This window comes from Rutidosis leptorrhynchoides, chromosome 10 (genome assembly GCF_046630445.1).
Source record: "Rutidosis leptorrhynchoides isolate AG116_Rl617_1_P2 chromosome 10, CSIRO_AGI_Rlap_v1, whole genome shotgun sequence".
In the NCBI taxonomy this organism is placed as follows: Eukaryota; Viridiplantae; Streptophyta; class Magnoliopsida; order Asterales; family Asteraceae; genus Rutidosis; species Rutidosis leptorrhynchoides.
The window spans coordinates 45,486,266-45,509,633 of NC_092342.1; the positions used below are offsets into that span (position 1 = coordinate 45,486,266).

Sequence of the window (23,368 nt, forward strand, 5' to 3'; positions counted from 1 at the left end):
CAATTTAGTGATGAAATCCATGGTAATGTTTTCCCATTTCCATTCCGGGATTTCGGGTTGTTGAAGTAGACCTGATGGTTTCTGATGCTCAGCTTTGACCTTAGAACACGTCAAACATTCTCCTACGTATTTAGCAACATCGGCTTTCATACCCGGCCACCAAAAATGTTTCTTGAGATCCTTGTACATCTTCCCCGTTCCAGGATGTATTGAGTATCTGGTTTTATGAGCTTCTCTAAGTACCATTTCTCTCATATCTCCAAATTTTGGTACCCAAATCCTTTCAGCCCTATACCGGGTTCCGTCTTCCCGAATATTAAGATGCTTCTCCGATCCTTTGGGTATTTCATCCTTTAAATTTCCCTCTTTTAAAACTCCTTGTTGCGCCTCCTTTATTTGAGTAGTAATGTTATTATGAATCATTATATTCATAGATTTTACTCGAATGGGTTCTCTATCCTTCCTGCTCAAGGCATCGGCTACCACATTTGCCTTCCCCGGGTGGTAACGAATCTCAAAATCGTAATCATTCAATAATTCAATCCACCTACGCTGCCTCATATTCAGTTGTTTCTGATTAAATATGTGTTGAAGACTTTTGTGGTCGGTATATATAATACTTTTGACCCCATATAAGTAGTGCCTCCAAGTCTTTAATGCAAAAACAACCGCGCCTAATTCCAAATCATGCGTCGTATAATTTTGTTCATGAATCTTCAATTGTCTAGACGCATAAGCAATCACCTTCGTTCGTTGCATTAATACACAACCGAGACCTTGCTTTGATGCGTCACAATAAATCACAAAATCATCATTCCCTTCAGGCAATGACAATATAGGTGCCGTAGTTAGCTTTTTCTTCAATAACTGAAACGCTTTCTCTTGTTCATCATTCCATTCAAATTTCTTCCCTTTATGCGTTAATGCAGTCAAGGGTTTTGCTATTCTGGAAAAGTCTTGGATGAACCTTCTGTAGTAACCAGCTAGTCCTAAAAACTGGCGTATGTGTTTCGGAGTTTTCGGGGTTTCCCACTTTTCAACAGTTTCTATCTTTGCCGGATCCACCTTAATACCTTCTTTGTTCACTATGTGACCGAGGAATTGAACTTCTTCCAACCAAAATGCACACTTTGAAAACTTAGCGTACAATTCTTCCTTCCTCAATACTTCTAACACCTTTCTCAAATGTTCACCGTGTTCTTGGTCATTCTTTGAGTAAATAAGTATGTCATCAATGAAAACAATGACAAACTTGTCAAGGTATGGTCCACACACTCGGTTCATAAGGTCCATGAACACAGCTGGTGCATTAGTTAAACCAAACGGCATGACCATAAACTCGTAATGACCGTAACGTGTTCTGAAAGCAGTCTTTGGAATATCATCTTCTTTCACCCGCATTTGATGATACCCGGAACGTAAGTCAATCTTTGAATAAACAGACGAGCCTTGTAGTTGATCAAATAAGTCGTCGATTCTCGGTAGTGGGTAGCGGTTCTTGATGGTAAGTTTGTTCAACTCTCGGTAGTCGATACACAACCTGAATGTACCATCTTTCTTCTTGACAAACAAAACAGGAGCTCCCCACGGTGATGTGCTTGGTCGAATGAAACCACGCTCTAAAAGTTCTTGTAATTGGCTTTGCAGTTCTTTCATCTCGCTGGGTGCGAGTCTGTAAGGAGCACGAGCTATTGGTGCAGCTCCTGGTACAAGATCTATTTGAAATTCAACGGATCGATGTGGGGGTAATCCCGGTAATTCTTTCGGAAATACATCGGGAAATTCTTTTGCAATGGGAACATCATTGATGCTCTTTTCTTCAGTTTGTACTTTCTCGACGTGTGCTAGAACAGCATAGCAACCTTTTCTTATTAGTTTTTGTGCCTTCAAATTACTAATAAGATGTAGCTTCGTGTTGCCCTTTTCTCCGTACACCATTAAGGGTTTTCCTTTTTCTCGTATAATGCGAATTGCATTTTTGTAACAAACGATCTCCGCTTTCACTTCTTTCAACCAGTCCATACCGATTATCACATCAAAACTCCCTAACTCTACTGGTATCAAATCAATCTTAAATGTTTCGCTAACCAGTTTAATTTCTCGATTCCGACATATATTATCTGCTGAAATTAATTTACCATTTGCTAATTCGAGTAAAAATTTACTATCCAAAGGCGTCAATGGACAACTTAATTTAGCACAAAAATCTCTACTCATATAGCTTCTATCCGCACCCGAATCAAATAAAACGTAAGCAGATTTATTGTCAATAAGAAACGTACCCGTAACAAGCTCCGGGTCTTCCTGTGCCTCTACCGCATTAATATTGAAAACTCTTCCACGGCCTTGTCCATTCGTGTTCTCCTGGTTCGGGCAATTTCTAATAATGTGGCCTGGTTTTCCACATTTATAACAAACTACATTGGCATAACTTGCTCCGACACTACTTGCTCCGCCATTACTCGTTCCGACACCATTTGTTCCTTTCGTTCTATTAACCCCTGGTCCGTAGACCTCACACTTCGCCGCGCTATGACCATTTCTTTTACACTTGTTGCAAAATTTGGTGCAGAACCCCGAGTGATTCTTTTCACACCTTTGGCATAGTTGCTTCTGATTGTTGTTGTTGTTGCGGTTATTATTGTTGTTGGGATGATTGTTGTAGTTGCTGTTGTTGTTGTTGTTGTTGTTGTTGTTGTTGGGCCGTTTGTTGTAGTTACGATTGATGTTGCGATTGTTGGGATAATTGTTGCGATTATTGTTGTAATTGCTGTTGTTGTTGTATTGGTGATTCTTATCACCGTTTTCCTCCCACTTTCTTTTGACTTGCTTCACATTGGCCTCTTCAGCAGTCTGTTCTTTAATTCTTTCTTCAATCTGGTTCACTAGTTTGTGAGCCATTCTACATGCCTGTTGTATGGAGGCGGGCTCGTGTGAACTTATATCTTCTTGGATTCTTTCCGGTAATCCTTTCACAAACGCGTCGATCTTCTCTTCCTCATCTTCGAATGCTCCCGGACACAATAGGCACAATTCTGTGAATCGTCTTTCGTACGTGGTAATATCAAATCCTTGGGTTCGTAACCCTCTAAGTTCTGTCTTGAGCTTATTGACCTCGGTTCTGGGACGGTACTTCTCGTTCATCAAGTGCTTGAATGCTGACCACGGTAGTGCGTACGCATCATCTTGTCCCACTTGCTCTAGATAGGTATTCCACCATGTTAACGCAGAACCTGTGAAGGTATGCGTAGCGTACTTCACTTTGTCCTCTTCAGTACACTTACTTATGGCAAACACCGATTCAACCTTCTCGGTCCACCGTTTCAATCCGATCGGTCCTTCGGTTCCATCAAATTCCAAAGGTTTGCAGGCAGTGAATTCTTTGTAGGTGCATCCTACACGATTTCCTGTACTGCTAGATCCAAGGTTATTGTTGGTATGTAGCGCAGCCTGTACTGCGGCTATGTTTGAAGCTAGAAAAGTACGGAATTCCTCTTCATTCATATTCACGGTGTGTCGAGTAGTCGGTGCCATTTCCTTCAAAATAGTTAAATGGAACAAGTTAATCATACAGAATATTAAGAGTAGTTAATAGTATTTCGTAGCATAATATGAACTCATTTATAAAAGCTTTTTCTTCATATTAGCGTTTTATAAGTTTAAATTTGGGTAGTACCTACCCGTTAAGTTCATACTTAGTAGCTAATATACAATTCAACTACTACAATTCTATATGAAAAACTGATTATAATAATATTTCGCGTTCAAACTGTTATACAATATTTTACAAACTTACAATACCGCTTATTTTACATAAAGCATGAAATATAGCACACAATAACTTTGATACAAGATAGTTGTGAAGACAATTCTAGCTAGTACACAAGTCGTTCAGCAAAGGCAATAAAGACACGTAATTCATACGTCCAGAAACAAGTCATGCATTCTGGTTTTACTAGGACTACTTCCCATCCTTGGTCTTGTGCAACATAACCGTTATGGCCGTTGATAAGACAGCGTGTTGTAACGTCATCAAAGGGACGAGGGTTACGTAATGTCCAACAGTCCCGTAATAATCTAAAAACCTCATTTCTTACCCCAATTACCGACTCCGTCACTTGTGGAAACGTTTTGTTTAATAGTTGTAGCCCGATGTTCTTGTTCTCACTTTGGTGAGAAGCGAACATTACTAATCCGTAAGCATAACATGCTTCTTTATGTTGCATGTTAGCCGCTTTTTCTAAATCACGAAGTCCAATATTCGGATATACTGAGTCAAAATAATTTCTTAACCCGTTGCGTAAAATAGCATTTGGGTTCCCCGCAATATATGCGTCAAAGTAAACACATCGTAACTTATGGGTTTCCCAATGTGATATCCCCCATCTTTCAAACGAAAGTCTCTTATAAACCAAGACATTCTTGGAACGTTCTTCGAATGTCTTACAAACTGATCTCGCCTTAAATAGTTGTGCCGAAGAATTCTGGCCGACTCTAGACAAGATTTCATCAATCATGTCTCCGGGTAGGTCTCTTAAAATATTGGGTTGTCTATCCATTTTGTGTTTTTAAACTGTAAAATAGACAAGAGTTAGATTCATAAAAAAAAATACTTATTAATACACGCAATTTTTACATATATCATAAAGCATAAGAACACTATATTCCATATATTACACCACACGAATACAACTATCTTATTCCTACTCGCTCGTTTCTTCTTCTTCGGTTTTGGTTCGTTTTGGCAAGTTTCTAGGGATATATGATGTTTCCCTAATACGAGCCGTCGTTGTCCACATTGGTTTAGAAAAACCTGGTGGTTTAGAGGTTCCCGGGTCATTGTTACAACTTAAGGACTTCGGGGGTTGACGATACATATAAAGTTCATCGGGGTTGGAATTAGATTTCTCTATTTTTATGCCCTTTCCCTTATTATTTTCTTTTGCCTTTTTAAATTCAGTTGGGGTAATTTCTATAACATCATCGGAATTCTCGTCGGAATCCGATTCATCGGAGAATTGGTAATCCTCCCAATATTTTGCTTCCTTGGCGGAAACACCATTGACCATAATTAACTTTGGTCGGTTGGTTGAGGATTTTCTTTTACTTAACCGTTTTATTATTTCCACCACCGGTTCTATTTCTTCATCCGGTTCCGATTCTTCTTCCGGTTCCGATTCTTCTTCCGGTTCCGACTCTTCTTCCGGTTCCTCTTCGGGAACTTGTGAATCAGTCCACAAATTATTCCAATTTACATTTGACTCTTCATTATTATTAGGTGAGTCAATGGGACTTGTTCTAGAGGTAGACATCTATCACATAATATCAAACACGTTAAGAGATTAATATATCACATAATATTCATATGTTAAAAATATATAGTTTCCAACAAAAATGTTAAGCAATCATTTTTAAAGAAAACACGGTCGAAGTCCAGACTCACTAATGCATCCTAACAAACTCGATAAGACACACTAATGCAAATTTTCTGGTTCTCTAAGACCAACGCTCGGATACCAACTGAAATGTCCCGTTCTTATTGATTAAAAACGTTCCATATTAATTGATTTCGTTGCGAGGTTTTGACCTCTATATGAGACGTTTTTCAAAGACTGCATTCATTTTTAAACAAACCATAACCTTTATTTCATCAATAAAGGTTTAAAAAGCTTTACGTAGATTATCAAATAATGATAATCTAATATATCCTGTTTACACACGACCATTACATAATGGTTTACAATACAAATATGTTACAACAAAATAAGTTTCTTGAATGCAGTTTTTACACAATATCATACAAGCATGGACTCCAAATCTTGTCCTTATTTAAGTATGCGACAGCGGAAGCTCTTAATAATCACCTGAGAATAAACATGCTTAAAACGTCAACAAAAATGTTGGTGAGTTATAGGTTTAACCTATATATATCAAATCGTAACAATAGACCACAAGATTTCATATTTCAATACACATCCCATACATAGAGATAAAAATCATTCATATGGTGAACACCTGGTAACCGACAATAACAAGATGCATATATAAGAATATCCCCATCATTCCGGGACACCCTTCGGATATGATATAAATTTCGAAGTACTAAAGCATCCGGTACTTTGGATGGGGTTTGTTAGGCCCAATAGATCTATCTTTAGGATTCGCGTCAATTAGGGTGTCTGTTCCCTAATTCTTAGATTACCAGACTTAATAAAAAGGGGCATATTCGATTTCGATAATTCAACCATAGAATGTAGTTTCACGTACTTGTGCCTATTTTGTAAATCATTTATAAAACCTGCATGTATTCTCATCCCAAAAATATTAGATTTTAAAAGTGGGACTATAACTCACTTTCACAGATTTTTACTTCGTCGGGAAGTAAGACTTGGCCACTGGTTGATTCACGAACCTATAACAATATATACATATATATCAAAGTATGTTCAAAATATATTTACAACACTTTTAATATATTTTGATGGTTTAAGTTTATTAAGTCAGCTGTCCTCGTTAGTAACCTACAACTAGTTGTCCACAGTTAGATGTACAGAAATAAATCGATAAATATTATCTTGAATCAATCCACGACCCAGTGTATACGTATCTCAGTATTGATCACAACTCAAACTATATATATTTTGGAATCAACCTCAACCCTGTATAGCTAACTCCAACATTCACATATAGAGTGTCTATGGTTGTTCCGAAATATATATAGATGTGTCGACATGATAGGTCGAAACATTGTATACGTGTCTATGGTATCTCAAGATTACATAATATATAATACAAGTTGATTAAGTTATGGTTGGAATAGATTTGTTACCAATTTTCACGTAGCTAAAATGAGAAAAATTATCCAATCTTGTTTTACCCATAACTTCTTCATTTTAAATCCGTTTTGAGTGAATCAAATTGCTATGGTTTCATATTGAACTCTATTTTATGAATCTAAACAAAAAAAGTATAGGTTTCTAGTCGGAAAAATAAGTTACAAGTCGTTTTTGTAAAGGTAGTCATTTCAGTCGAAAGAACGACGTCTAGATGACCATTTTAGAAAACATACTTCCACTTTGAGTTTAACCATAATTTTTGGATATAGTTTCATGTTCATAATAAAAATCATTTTCTCAGAATAACAACTTTTAAATCAAAGTTTATCATAGTTTTTAATTAACTAACCCAAAACAGCCCGCGGTGTTACTACGACGGCGTAAATCCGGTTTTACGGTGTTTTTCGTGTTTTCAGGTTTTAAATCATTAAGTTAGCATATCATATAGATATAGAACATGTGTTTAGTTGATTTTAAAAGTCAAGTTAGAAGGATTAACTTTTGTTTGCGAACAAGTTTAGAATTAACTAAACTATGTTCTAGTGATTACAAGTTTAAACCTTCGAATAAGATAGCTTTATATGTATGAATCGAATGATGTTATGAACATCATTACTACCTTAAGTTCCTTGGATGAACCTACTGGAAAAGAGAAAAATGGATCTAGCTTCAATGGATCCTTGGATGGCTCAAAGTTCTTGAAGCAAAATCATGACACGAAAACAAGTTCAAGTAAGATCATCACTTGAAATAAGATTGTTATAGTTATAGAAATTGAACCAAAGTTTGAATATGATTATTACCTTGTATTAGAATGATAACCTACTGTAAGAAACAAAGATTTCTTGAGGTTGGATGATCACCTTACAAGATTGGAAGTGAGCTAGCAAACTTGAAAGTATTCTTGATTTTATGAAACTAGAACTTTTGGAATTTATGAAGAACACTTAGAACTTGAAGATAGAACTTGAGAGAGTTCAATTAGATGAAGAAAATTGAAGAATGAAAGTGTTTGTAGGTGTTTTTGGTCGTTGGTGTATGGATTGGATATAAAGGATATGTAATTTTGTTTTCATGTAAATAAGTCATGAATGATTACTCATATTTTTGTAATCTTATGAGATATTTCATGCTAGTTGCCAAATGATGGTTCCCACATGTGTTAGGTGACTCACATGGGCTGCTAAGAGCTGATCATTGGAGTGTATATACCAATAGTACATACATCTAAAAGCTGTGTATTGTACGAGTACGAATACGGGTGCATACGAGTAGAATTGTTGATGAAACTGAACGAGAATGTAATTGTAAGCATTTTTGTTAAGTAGAAGTATTTTGATAAGTGTATTGAAGTCTTTCAAAAGTGTATAAATACATATTAAAACACTACATGTATATACATTTTAACTGAGTCGTTAAGTCATCGTTAGTCGTTACATGTAAGTGTTGTTTTGAAACCTTTAGGTTAACGATCTTGTTAAATGTTGTTAACCCAATGTTTATAATATCAAAAGAGATTTTAAATTATTATATTATCATGATATTATGATGTACGAATATCTCTTAATATGATATATATACATTAAATGTCGTTACAACGATAAACGTTACATATATGTCTCGTTTCAAAATCATTAAGTTAGTAGTCTTGTTTTTACATATGTAGTTCATTGTTAATATAATTAATGATATGTTTACTTATCATAATATCATGTTAACTATATATATAACCATATATATGTCATCATATAGTTTTTTTACAAGTTTTAACGTTCGTGAATCACCGGTCAACTTGGGTGGTCAATTGTCTATATGAAACCTATTTCAATTAATCAAGTCTTAACAAGTTTGATTGCTTAACATGTTGGAAACATTTAATCATGTAAACATCAATCTCAATTAATATATATAAACATGGAAAAGTTCGGGTCACTACATCTTATGTGTCAAATGGCTGCACAAAAACCTTTTATATGATGCCCTAAAGATACAAGGCCAATGAAACCTTGTATGGGCCTAATTGTTGGGCTTTGGGACATCCTCATAAATGGAAACCCAAATAAAACCCAACAGAACCTTCTCTGGTTACTAAAACTCATTGGAAATGGTAGGTTATTTGGATCCAGTTGGATCCAATTAAATACAAATCGATTGAATATGTGTTTTAACCATGCTGATAAACATGTTCCATTCATTCTTTAAATCGATTGAATTTGTCTGAAAAGTCAGGTAGGCTTCATTCGATTTTTTGCTTGACTTTAGGGTTCTAAACCTAAAATATAGGTGGTTGTCAGCTATTTATTTTTAGCAAAAGGCATGTTCAATCGAAGTCGTAATGATGGTAGTGATGATTTCTGATTGAAGGTAATGTTGGTGGTGATTATTTCCGTCAGGATTATTTTCGACAAATAAAATGTTCAATCGAAGCTGCCAGTGATTATTTTCGGCAAAGAACATGTTCATCATGTAACACACGTGAAGGTATGTTGTGATTATAGTTTTTATATTTTTTTGTCATTTTAATTGTTACAAATTTATGTTTTTTAGTCTTCTCATGTAAATTCTGAATAAAATGAGTTGTAGAAAAATATTGTTTGTAAGTAATTCCTAAATGTAATTTGAATTTGTTTTTGATAATAGTAAGGTAAATCACAAAGGCTTGCTGGTAAAACTGAAGGAAGGAGAATGGGATTTCTTGCTATTCGATTACACCCTCAAGTAAGAAAACATTGTATATGCTTCCAGAGCTAGTTTCTACTTACTTTTCAATGTAGTTGAATTATATGGAAGAACAAAACTTATATGGTCATACCCAATGTTGTAAAAAACCCGATTACTCACCGATTAATCCTCGATTAATCATTTTTAAGAGCAATCCGTTTCGATTTTCCAGAATCCATTTAATTAATCGGTCAACGTCAATTGATTTGTCAAAATCGAATTTGGTAATCAAAGTCAGTCAACGTCAAAATTGGTCAGCATTTTAACATGAATTTAACACAAAACTATATAAATTTTGAACAAAATGAACAAATTTAGACAATTATGTTAAGTTTATGTTTATGGTTTTCTTATAAAATTACACATATAATTTTTGAAATTTAATATTTAAAAGCATAAAGTACAATCCGATTAATCCTCGATTAATCTCCGAATTGCCGATTAATCATTTCAAAATCCTAACCGGTTAATTCCCGAATAGCGAATTTTGCAACCTTGGTCATACTCATAAGGCTATTTGTAATGGTGAGTGGTGTTACTTGTGGTGTCACTTGCCTTTTTGAACTTTTTTGATGAGTAGGATGTGTTACTTTTTTTAGTGGAGTAGTGATAATGTTTCTTTTTTGGTATTACTTTTAGTGGAATGCTGAGGTGACATTTTATTTTTCTTTTTCCTGTTTAATTTATTTGTATTTATATTATTCATAGTTTTATAAATAAAAAATAAAAAACGACATCATAAATTAAATAAAAACACCTTTTTTAATACCATTACTAATAAAAAAAGTAAATAATTAAAAATCCTAAAAAAGAAAAATTACAATTATTAAATTCATAAAAATGAGGTACAAACATAAACTACTCATCGTCATTCGGTGGGATGAAATCTTTCATTTGACTATGAACATACTTTTTTAGATTTTGAAGATGTATCTTATCTTTGGGGTCTTCCAATGTTAACGCTGATCTCCCCAACAAATTCATGTGAGCTAGCGCGGTTTTCATTTTAACATACTCGTTTAATTTGTCATGCGATTCTATCTTTTTTGATGCCACTACTTCCATTTTGTCCATAAATTCTTCAACCCTTGACGAACTCGAACTTTTACCACGAGAAGACGCTCCCGCGTCCGAAGTAGCCGAAGTCTTTTGTGCTTTCTTTGCATTATCGCGTCCGATTGGATGTGTCATCTGTATGTCCCCAAACAACTACGCTTTATAGTCTTGAGAGAGGCTTATCGGGTCTCTTTGAGTTTCACCAACACCCGATAGATCAACATGATAGTCTTCCCGATCTTTAGCAATCGGAACTTTTGGCACGTTCCACTTTGGATGTTGTTTAAAAAAATAAAAGGCCTCCTTTAAATTAAAAGGTTTACCAAAAGTATTTTAATATGATTGCGCCACGTCTGTGTAAACGTCCTCGTCATTCGCACCACTACGCCAATTATCCTTTGATCATTAAAAATTGGTAAAAACTTCGCACAAGCCTTGTTAACCCCTCGCCATTTCGAAGATAAAGAATCCTCATTTCGGAACCATCCATATTCATTATTATAAAACTTTTCCATTACCGACCCCCAAAAAGTATTACCCTTTTGGCCTCGACCAACAATTGGATTCTCCAACGTGTCGCAAAAACACTCCGCCAACCATACAAGCTCTTTTGGCGACCACGATTTTTGTGGTTTTTGCCACAAACTAGTTTCGTCAACCGATTTCCCTATTAATAAATACATTATATATAAAAAAATTATACATACATAAAAAAAAATATAGACAGTATACTATTAATAAATATAAATATAAATATAAATATAAATATATATATATATATATATATATAAACAGTATACTATTTAATATTAGAATATAAACATTATACATTAATATTATATTATATATATAATTATACTATTAATAAATATATATATATATATATACATATATATATATATATATATATAAACATTATACATTAATATTATATTATATATATAATTATACTATTAATAAATATATATATATACATACATATATATATATATATGTATATATATATATATATATGTATATATATATATATATATGTACATATATATATTCTAATAGTTTAATATAATAACAAATATAAATAAAACTAGTATATATAAAATATATCGAACCTTTATCCTTTTTAGTGTATTTTGGTAGGGATTGTGTATCCACCGATTGTCGATCTTGTGTTTGCGGTAGCGTTTGTGTTTACAACACTTGTTGTTGTTGGTTTGGTAACATTTGTTGTTGTTGGTTTGGAAACATTTGCGGTTGGGATTGATGTAACGACCCGACCAAAACCGTTATTGACGGCGCCGTTAACTTAGGTCCCGTTGCGTGGTCGTAGTCCCTATATGAGACTCGTTTGACCAAAATTATGTCGCATTCATTTGAAAGGTACAAGACTTGCAAGTTTAGTTTACAAAACCGTTCGACAACAAGTCTAAGTTTACAAAAGTCATAAAGTATAAATGAAATAACTTGCGACATAATTAGTTTAAAAACACAGTTGCTATAAATAGCGTAAGTATGTAAACAAAAGTTTGAATCCAAAAGTGCTATCCCTAGCGTATGCATGCATGGTTGACTCCAATCAAGTAATCAAAGAGTGCGGAAGCATGTATCAAGTAGCCAAGTATGAACCTGAGAAAACATGTAGAAAACTGTCAACGAAAAACGTTGGTGAGATCATAAATGTATTTGTAAAAGTATATTTTGAACCACAATAGTTTGTATAGATGATTATCCAAATCGTATTTATTCCGAAGAATGTAGTTTGTATTGCGAGCACCCAATTACCAAAGCTTAACTGAATCTTCCCTCTGAATTTTGAATATAGTGTTAGAACATACACTATGCATGTTGAAATTATATTTCATCCACTAACGGTAGCGAACCGTCTGAATGAGGGTTCGTTAAACCCGTATGGCCACACAACATAATCACTCGCTTACACTTACACCCTGCAAGTGGAACTAATGATAATTGGATTGAGGACTTTTGTTCTAACTCGTCTGTATCTTTGTATTCGTATTTGTGTTCAAAGTATAAAAGTATGAAAAGTATATATACATGTGAAATGTATATAAGTATGTAATGTATATGTTTCTCAGCCCACGATTTAAAAGAATAAAAGTTGTTGAAAAGGTGGGACTATGATCTCACCTCGAGTGCACGAGTATAAAAGTACTTCACAAAGTAAACGTGTGCATGAAAGTTGCTTAGCCTTGACCTAAACAAATAAGTTGTATCAATTAACCGGTTACGACACAAGGTCGGGTGAAATGTGTTCAATTAGTCCTATGGCTCGTTACGACTCGATTAAATATAGCATGTGAATCAATTTGTCAAGTTTCATACAAGAATCACGTATAAAAGCATGTTAGAATGATTGTATAAAAGTTTGGTTAAGTTTGACTAAAAGTCAAACTTGGTCAAAGTCAACGAAAAAGTCAACGCGTTCGGGTCGGGTCCCGAACTATTTTTCTATGCTAAATATTCATATACAAGTATATTAAAACAAGTTTCATGTGAATCGAAGGTCGGTAGCTAGTCAAACATTTCACGTGAAATGGGACAAAATGAGCAGAATCTGGCCAGACCCATTTGCGCGCCGCGCGGGGTGAGGTGCGCGCCGCGCACCATGCTGTTCAGCTATTTTCTGCAGTTTTCAACTTATGCACGAATCCAACTTCAAAAATTCCTAACTCACAAACCGCAAATCTCCTAAACATGTATCTTATATCGTTGGAAAGGTATTTTGACAAGGAATACAACTAAACACTTTTCATAGATCATAACCGACAATTTCCAAATCGAAAACATCATCAAAGTTCATCATTTTCAACTAAAAATCAAAGAAACGCATTTTAAGTTTCGGGAATCCAATTCACACATATGATATGCCGTTTTGAAGGTAATGAAGCATACATTACTACTAAACACTAACAATTAACATTTCATGGCATTCAAGCATCAAAAGTTCATGTCAAGAACTATCAAACCCTAGTCAAACATCACAAAATCATTAATCGGGTTTTTGAAGTTTTCTTAATCAACCTACACATCAAAATGTGGCTAATGATACTAGTAACACAATTAAAACATGCACTTTAACAATCTAACAACATTAACTCATCCAAAATCAAGGATTAAGCAAACCCATTTCAAAAACTCAAACTAGTTACTCCAAACCACAAATCGAGCAAACAAAACATATATTCATGTTACACACGAGCCATAGACACTAACTAACACAATTTCAAGTATATAAAACGAATTTAGAGAAATTTAGTGTTTTAGAAATGTTACCCAAACTTGATGAAATTGGTATCAAAATGTAGAGGATGAAGAGAGGATCACGAATATGTAATTTGTTTTGAAGTTTGCTTCCCGATCCGAATTTAAATGATGAATGATTGAATTGGGTGTTTGTGTGTGTGTTCTTGCTAGAGAGAAAGAGAGAGAGATGGAGGTGATTGAATGGTGGTGATTGGGGTGGACTAGTTGACCTAGTCAACTAGTTTGCCCCGTGTCAATTTTAGTCCCTCGAGTTTAGAAGCGGGTGCGGGATTTAACCGATCGAATATTTTTAAAACGCAAGTTAACGAGAGATGTTATAATTAAATGACGGAATTATTATGAACGTTAGTCAACGGAAACTACGAATTTAAATAACGAAAGGTATTATTTAAAAAAAAAAAGACGGTGTTAAAAATAAATTTAACGGAAAAAGGCGGGATGTTACATTACCTACACCTTAAAAGAAATTTCGTCCCGAAATTTAGTTGGAAGTAGTAGTCGTTGTTTCTTCCTCGAGATCTTGCGTTGTCGGTTCTACGAATAAGTGAAGGTACTCCCTTGGGCATTTCAACGAACTTTGACAGTCGGGATTTCACGTCGTCTTAGAGTTTGGGTTCACGATTCATGGTTTCGACCGGCCCTCCTAGGAATGAAGTTTATCGTCGATAGTGAGCCCATCGAAAAGGAATAACAAGTTCTTGTTTCGCAAAACACGTCTTTAAGTTGATACATCGAATGTAGGATAAACGGAGACCCAAAATGAGTCGGAAAAATCTAAACGGCTAGCGACGGGTCCAAAACACCCCAAAAATTTAAAGGATCAAAATATCGCGGATTTAGCTTCCTACGTTTTCCCGAAACGGATTGCACCTTTCCAAGGTGCGACTCTTAACGTGACGCGGTTTCCCACGTGGAATTTGAAATGTTTACGTCTAACATCGGCGTAGCTCTTGGTGATTACGAGTCGCGTAGGGTTTTACCTGAATATGAATAAATTTTCTCGGTTGCTCATGAATAACCTCGGCCCCGGTGAATTGATCATCGTTTACTTGGTTCGACAAAGGAGAATGACGTTTCCGGTCACATGTGGTTTCAAAAGGAGTGACGTTAAAACTCGAATGAAAATCATTGTAGTACGAGGATTCGGTTAAAGGAAAATACTTTTCTCAAGTAAATTTGAAGTTGGTAATACAAACTTGTATTATGGTTTCCAAGGTTTAAATCGCATGTTTGTTCGGTCCGTCGGGTTGTGGATGGTACGCGGTACTCATGTCTAAACGCGGTCCCGAGGCTTTTTGTAAGGTACTCCAAAATCTAGAAGTGAAACGAGGATCTCGATCCGAAACGGGGTACATTTCCCTAAGGCATATTGAACAAGTTTGCTAGGAATTGAAAACGTTAGCTAGGACAAGTTTCTCAAGAAAATTCGCGTCGCGGAAGATTTATCGGTTTCCAAAAACGTTCGTCGGGGCAAGTTCTTATCGGGTTTTGAAAACGATTGTTAGGACTATCCACCCTCGCGGCGAATACTTGTATGACGTGAAGAGTCGCTCTCCATTGAGAATTTAGAATAAGGACCTCCTGAACCGGAAGTACGAGGGTGATGCAAGAGAAGTTTCCGCCCCGATGTGAGCATAACGAGTAAATTGTAGTTAGTCAATAAGACTGTGCGAGGACGAGATAGTATACACGTGTAACATACGGTTGAAGTCGAAAGGAATCGGTAATTCATTCGGAAGCATAAGTATAGTTCGACAAAAAAAAAAAAAAATCGAAGGTGTGTCCCCGGTATGGTTGTTATAAATATTCTCGGAGTTTTCGGATGTCCAAACCTGAATAGATGAAGTCATGTACATGGCTCATGGTGGTGTTTAGGTTGATCGAGTCTAACCACCATCACGTGTCACTAGAACTTTGGTATGTCTTACCGTAATATAACCACGTTGATCGAGTGTCGTTATATTACGCTAACTCATACCTCCATTCCCACATCACTCTATAGATTCAAGTTCGTGTAATCGTGAAGTTTAAAATAAACAAAGTGTAACAACGTCTCTAACGTGACTCGTATTGAATCGAAAGAATTAGTGCAACTATAAAGAAGCGTTCCCCGAGGGAAGTGTATAAATGATTGTTCACGTCAATGTGGTTCGAGTCAGACAATAAGGTATTCAGGTATGAAAAGAGTAACGAGTCATGATAACGAGTAGCATGCAGCCGTAGTGATAAATGTTGATGACGATACTCACCTAGAGTAGTGATGGTAGTAACACCAAAAAGTAGATAGTAAGAAACACCAGTGGGAAACCGATAGTAAGTTGAAACGGTGGCAAATAACAATCCGGGAGACAGAGTTCCCGAACAAGTGTGACTAATGAAGTCGTCGTCATCCATACGTGTATGAATCATGAATTTACGTGTGTTACCAAAAAGTGGCGGAATACGAGTTCGTATGATGAAGGTTGGGTACCATTAAGAAGTTTGCCTAAGAATGATTCAAGTATAATGCACAAGTAGTCAAGTAAGTGCTATCTATAGCAAATGTATGTCAGAATGCAAATGCTAACTATCCGGTTGTAGTCTAGACTCACTAATGCGTCCTAACGACTCTGTTAGACACACTAATGCACGTCCTAGTTCCCTACAACCAACGCTCTGATACCACTTGTAACGACCCGACCAAAACCGTTATTGACGGCGCCGTTAACTTAGGTCCCGTTGCGTGGTCGTAGTCCCTATATGAGACTCGTTTGACCAAAATTATGTCGCATTCATTTGAAAGGTACAAGACTTGCAAGTTTAGTTTACAAAACCGTTCGACAACAAGTCTAAGTTTACAAAAGTCATAAAGTATAAATGAAATAACTTGCGACATAATTAGTTTAAAAACACAGTTGCTATAAATAGCGTAAGTATGTAAACAAAAGTTTGAATCCAAAAGTGCTATCCCTAGCGTATGCATGCATGGTTGACTCCAATCAAGTAATCAAAGAGTGCGGAAGCATGTATCAAGTAGCCAAGTATGAACCTGAGAAAACATGTAGAAAACTGTCAACGAAAAACGTTGGTGAGATCATAAATGTATTTGTAAAAGTATATTTTGAACCACAATAGTTTGTATAGATGATTATCCAAATCGTATTTATTCCGAAGAATGTAGTTTGTATTGCGAGCACCCAATTACCAAAGCTTAACTGAATCTTCCCTCTGAATTTTGAATATAGTGTTAGAACATACACTATGCACGTTGAAATTATATTTCATCCACTAACGGTAGCGAACCGTCTGAATGAGGGTTCGTTAAACCCGTATGGCCACACAACATAATCACTCGCTTACACTTACACCCTGCAAGTGGAACTAATGATAATTGGATTGAGGACTTTTGTTCTAACTCGTCTGTATCTTTGTATTCGTATTTGTGTTCAAAGAATAAAAGTATGAAAAGTATATATACATGTGAAATGTATATAAGTATGTAATGTATATGTTTCTCAGCCCACGATTTAAAAGAATAAAAGTTGTTGAAAAGGTGAGACTATGATCTCACCTCGAGTGCACGAGTATAAAAGTACTTCACAAAGTAAACGTGTGCATGAAAGTTGCTTAGCCTTGACCTAAACAAATAAGTTGTATCAATTAACCGGTTACGACACAAGGTCGGGTGAAATGTGTTCAATTAGTCCTATGGCTCGTTACGACTCGATTAAATATAGCATGTGAATCAATTTGTCAAGTTTCATACAAGAATCACGTATAAAAGCATGTTAGAATGATTGTATAAAAGTTTGGTTAAGTTTGACTAAAAGTCAAACTTGGTCAAAGTCAACGAAAAAGTCAACGCGTTCGGGTCGGGTCCCGAACTATTTTTCTATGCTAAATATTCATATACAAGTATATTAAAACAAGTTTCATGTGAATCGGAGGTCGGTAGCTAGTCAAACATTTCACGTGAAATGGGACAAAATGAGCAGAATCTGGCCAGACCCATTTGCGCGCCGCGCGGGGTGAGGTGCGCGCCGCGCACCATGCTGTTCAGCTATTTTCTGCAGTTTTCAACTTATGCACGAATCCAACTTCAAAAATTCCTAACTCACAAACCGCAAATCTCCTAAACATGTATCTTATATCGTTGGAAAGGTATTTTGACAAGGAATACAACTAAACACTTTTCATAGATCATAACCGACAATTTCCAAATCGAAAACATCATCAAAGTTCATCATTTTCAACTAAAAATCAAAGAAACGCATTTTAAGTTTCGGGAATCCAATTCACACATATGATATGCCGTTTTGAAGGTAATGAAGCATACATTACTACTAAACACTAACAATTAACATTTCATGGCATTCAAGCATCAAAAGTTCATGTCAAGAACTATCAAACCCTAGTCAAACATCACAAAATCATTAATCGGGTTTTTGAAGTTTTCTTAATCAACCTACACATCAAAATGTGGCTAATGATACTAGTAACACAATTAAAACATGCACTTTAACAATCTAACAACATTAACTCATCCAAAATCAAGGATTAAGCAAACCCATTTCAAAAACTCAAACTAGTTACTCCAAACCACAAATCGAGCAAACAAAACATATATTCATGTTACACACGAGCCATAGACACTAACTAACACAATTTCAAGTATATAAAACGAATTTAGAGAAATTTAGTGTTTTAGAAATGTTACCCAAACTTGATGAAATTGGTATCAAAATGTAGAGGATGAAGAGAGGATCACGAATATGTAATTTGTTTTGAAGTTTGCTTCCCGATCCGAATTTAGATGATGAATGATTGAATTGGGTGTTTGTGTGTGTGTTCTTGCTAGAGAGAAAGAGAGAGAGATGGAGGTGATTGAATGGTGGTGATTGGGGTGGACTAGTTGACCTAGTCAACTAGTTTGCCCCGTGTCAATTTTAGTCCCTCGAGTTTAGAAGCGGGTGCGGGATTTAACCGATCGAATATTTTTAAAACGCAAATTAACGAGCGATGTTATAATTAAATGACGGAATTATTATGAACGTTAGTCAACGGAAACTACGAATTTAAATAACGAAAGGTATTATTTAAAAAAAAAAAGACGGTGTTAAAAATAAATTTAACGGAAAAAGGCGGGATGTTACAATTGATACATTCGTTGTTGATAAAATGCCCATTGTTGTTGTTGTTCATTTATGAATCGGAATCATTAACTTGATTGCGAGGAGTGTTAGGAGAGTTAGACATTTTTATTGGTTGAGTGTGTGTTTAAATTGAAGTGTTTAAGTTGAGTGTGTGTATAATTTTGTGTGTTATATATATATATATATATATATATATATATATATATATATAGGAAAATTGAAGTGAAAAAAAAATGGCCAAACGGTCCATTCCAATGGTTATATATATATATATATATATATATATATATATATATATATATATATATATATATATATATATATATATATATATATATAGGAAAAAAAGACGTCTGTTGCTTTCCCGTCTCTTTCGTACAAACGCCGAAGTAACGCCGTCAAGTAACGGCCCGTTACTCCGGTTTCTGGCGTCACTTTGGTTACACGTAGGCAAGTAACGGCGTTACTTGTTGCCGTTACAATCGGTCTAATGATTGGTTGATATCGTTATCTATTGTTTCTTAATCTGGACTTTTTATTATGAGAAGGCGTTGAAGATGATTGTTGTTGATAAAAAAAATGGCCAGTGCCATCAATTGTTTTTTCATATTGTTTTATTTTATAATTTTATTTTTATTTTAATATATGGAGAGATATTATTGAAGGCCGGAATGATATTTTAAGTAAGTTTTTCTTGTTTACTTGTATAATTTAATTTCTCAATTATTTGAATTTGAATGTTGTTATTTGAAATGAGGTTTATGATAAAATATTTTTGAAATTTGAAATTTCAAATTAAATTTTCAATATTTCAGGAATTATCTAAAAGAGAGGGGGCAAATGAATAGTACCATTTCACGCTTTTACAATCTGTACTTTGCGCTACATGTACAAACAAGGATACCAACAGAAGCCGTACTACCCATATTACACATAGTACTCACTCCTCTCTCTACAGTCTCCCAGACACAAATAATATGATAACGTGTGTTCAAGTTTTACCGAAAAAATAGGATATTTAGTTAAAAAGTTAGTAATTTTTTTGGTCATCAATTTATTACACATTTTAACCGAAAATATTTTTTTCTTCTCTCTAGAAACTTTTCCCTCCCATCTCTCTACCTTATCTTTTCAACTTCTATTTTCATCTCCTGCTACTGATACCTTCTTTGCTCTTGTTCGCTGCTATCATCATTTTGTAGCTACTTTGGTAAGGTTCTTCTCCGGCCACCGGAACCTCGCCGGTGGTCCGGCCTTTTTCTAATTCGCTTTTTTTCAGCGAAGTTGCTCCCTTTTTTGGCCGGAGATTGTACTGATGGCCATAGCCGCTTCCACCGCCGTTCTCGTGGTAGATGTTGCTATGGCTGGTAGGTCTTTCTTTCGTCGTCTTTTTTAATCCCTTTTCCGGCATCGGTTCCTTGTCTTCTTCCTTTTCGCGTTGGTTGGTGGTCTTTCACCCAGTTGGTGGTAGTCACCAGTGGCGTTCAGATCTGTTGCATGCGGTAGGTATTCTGGCCGGATGCTGTCGGGTTTGTCTGTAATCAACTAGTTGCCGCGGTGGATTACCACCCAGTTGGTGGAGGTCACTGTTGGTGGATGGGTGATGTGGATGAGATGTGGTTTCCGATCTGTTATGGTAGCCAGAGGTGGCAGGTGAAGGAGGGGGACGGGGGTTGTGGTTGTTTTGGGTTTGGTGTTGCCGTGACTTTGTATTGCGGGTCCATTCATCATAGGGCACCTTCGGGTCTCAACCAGGCAACGATCTCCCTATTGGAGATCTGGTTCCAAATCTGGAGGTGGTTTCGGATTTTTGTAGTATGGGCCCATCCTCAGACGGCTCGGGATGCTTGCGGTTGCTGGGTTTTTATTATGGTTGTTGACATAAAAATCCGGTCCGATGGCTGTTCTTCACTAACCACAAGGATATAGGGACTCTATATTTCATCTTTGGTGCCATTGCTAGAGTGATGGGCACATGCTTCTCTGTACTGATTCGTATGGAATTAGCACGACCCGGCGATCAAATTCTTGGTGGGAAGCATCAACTTTATAATGTTTTAATAACGGCTCACGCTTTTTTAATGATATTCTTTATGGTTGTGCCGGCGATGATAGGTGGATCTGGTAATTGGTCTGTTCCGATTCTGATAGGTGCGCCTGACATGGCATTTCCACGATTAAATAATATTTCATTCTGGTTGTTGGTTGGCGTTCTACTGACCACCGTTACTGTCGTGTTGGTTTATGTAGTGTCGCTGTTACTTAGGGTATCTTTGTTAGCTTGTTAGGCTTGTATTTGCTTCTTTCTCATTTTCATTCCGCCCTGTTGGTTGGAATTATGATTTAGCGTAGCTTTTGTAGCCGTTGTTTTAGCTTTGTTTGGATGTCCCTTTGTATCAGTTGTACTTGTTTGATCTTCGGATCCGTTATATGTTATCGTTTTTTTGCCAAAAAAAAGTTAGTCAAACAGTTACCCACGTTAATATCAATCGTCATATATTCCCTAAAATTAACTGATTATGGTTTTATCTTCTTAGTCCTGCGTTTTTTTCTTGACATTGCAGTTTCAAAGGCCTTTTTTTGCAGGCCCCCATATTTCTTTGACGCCAATTAGTATTAGTATTAGGCCTAGAAGTCTTCCTTCAGAAGCAAGGGCATTGAAACGTTGGAAGGCTTTTCATAGATATCAGTTTTTTTATTTCCCTTTAATTATTATTTTCATGAGTAACTTATTGATTTGTTGATATGAAAGTATTTAGAATTTGTGACGTTTCTTAAATTATACTCCGTAATATGCAGGCTCTCACAGAACATGTAACTGAGTTGGAGAACACAATAAAGAAAATGAAAAAGGAAAATGTAAGTGCTCTTTTTTCCTTTCTAAAAAAGTGTTTTTTAATGTAAGTATAATTACTAATGCTACGAGTAAGATTGTTATTTTATAGCTGTTAAAATATGAACTGTCATTTTTAACTAATAGGAACAATAGTACGTAATCAAAATTTGCAAAATACTAAAACAAATGCTTATCTGAATATTAGGGGCGTTTATACACTATCTCCTCTAACATGGTAGGTTACAGCCAGTTACTATAATGCTGATTTTGGCAATTACTATAATGTTGATTGTTTCGCATACTGTTTTTCTCCATAGGAGCTGTTATGTTTGCGTTAACTTTTGTATATGAATTATGAATATAAGTGGCAAAATGAACTCGGGTGTAAATGGGTAAATTTGTGGTACGGGTTGCGTTGGGCTTGTGGTGCTGAATAATGTAAAATGTTATTACAAAGGTTATATTAAATGAACAATATGTATGTTTCAAATATAATGAATTCAGGAGGTTTTATGTGTTTTGACCATGCTGATAAATATGTGTTTTCACTTTGAATGAGTGGTAATTTACACCATGTCAATTTTTTTTTATTTTATTTCATTTAGTATTCAAATTCTTATTATAGCATCTTTTTCATTATAGGGTAGGTCGTACACAAGAGTTTTTGTTGTATGGTGAAGGACAACAAAGAAAGGCTGTCATTGAAGCATGGTGCGCCTTACAAAGAGTGGAGAGTGCCCACAAGCATTAGATTAAAACAAGAAGTTATTATTTGCTATAAATAAAAGGTTAAGGAAATAATATGAACAAAAATATGAAAAACTAAATGTGTTGGATTGATTTCAAATGGTTACAATCACATCCTTATATAGAGGATTAAAGCAAAATATAATCATAACATACTAACAACTAGACCTACTAGTAAAGCTAGATGACAACTAGCATACATGTGAACACACCAATATGACAACTATCATACATGTGAACACATTAACAACTAGACCTAATAAAATAAGATAAAAAGCAACTTGATTATGCAAGTATGCCACAAAAGATAATGTTAAGTTATCCACTAAACACCTTAACCATTAATTTGGTCAATAATGGCCTAAACTCATTTGGACAAGTTGAGCAACTTGATCAATAAATTCCAAAATCAAGTTGAGCCACTTGAGTTTGAGTAGTGCACTAGTATTTTAACACTCCCCCTTAGTGCAAACTCCCGATCAAAAATCCCCAACGCCTCTCGAAATTCCATGAACTTGGCTTTCATTAGAGCTTTAGTAAAGATGTCGGCTACTTGATCATTTGTCCTTACATTTGCTAGCTCGATTTCCCTACTACGAACCTTTTCACGAATGAAATGATACCTCATTTCTATATGCTTAGTACGAGCATGAAAAACAGGATTCGAAGCAAGTTTGATTTCACTTTCGTTGTCACATTTTAGTTTGACAACATAATCTACTTCTTCAAGTATGTCACCAATCAATCTTCTTAGCCAA

General features: G+C 35.5%; 1 long non-coding RNA gene across 1 annotated transcript; it reads left to right on the forward strand.

The window, feature by feature from the left end:
* The first annotated feature begins 20,067 nt into the window (after positions 1 to 20,067).
* Positions 20,068 to 22,662, forward strand: LOC139872611 (uncharacterized). Its single transcript, XR_011767109.1, has 3 exons — positions 20,068 to 21,178; positions 21,827 to 21,886; positions 22,506 to 22,662. It is a non-coding gene; the product is annotated as an uncharacterized lncRNA (long non-coding RNA).
* The last annotated feature ends 706 nt before the right edge of the window (positions 22,663 to 23,368 follow it).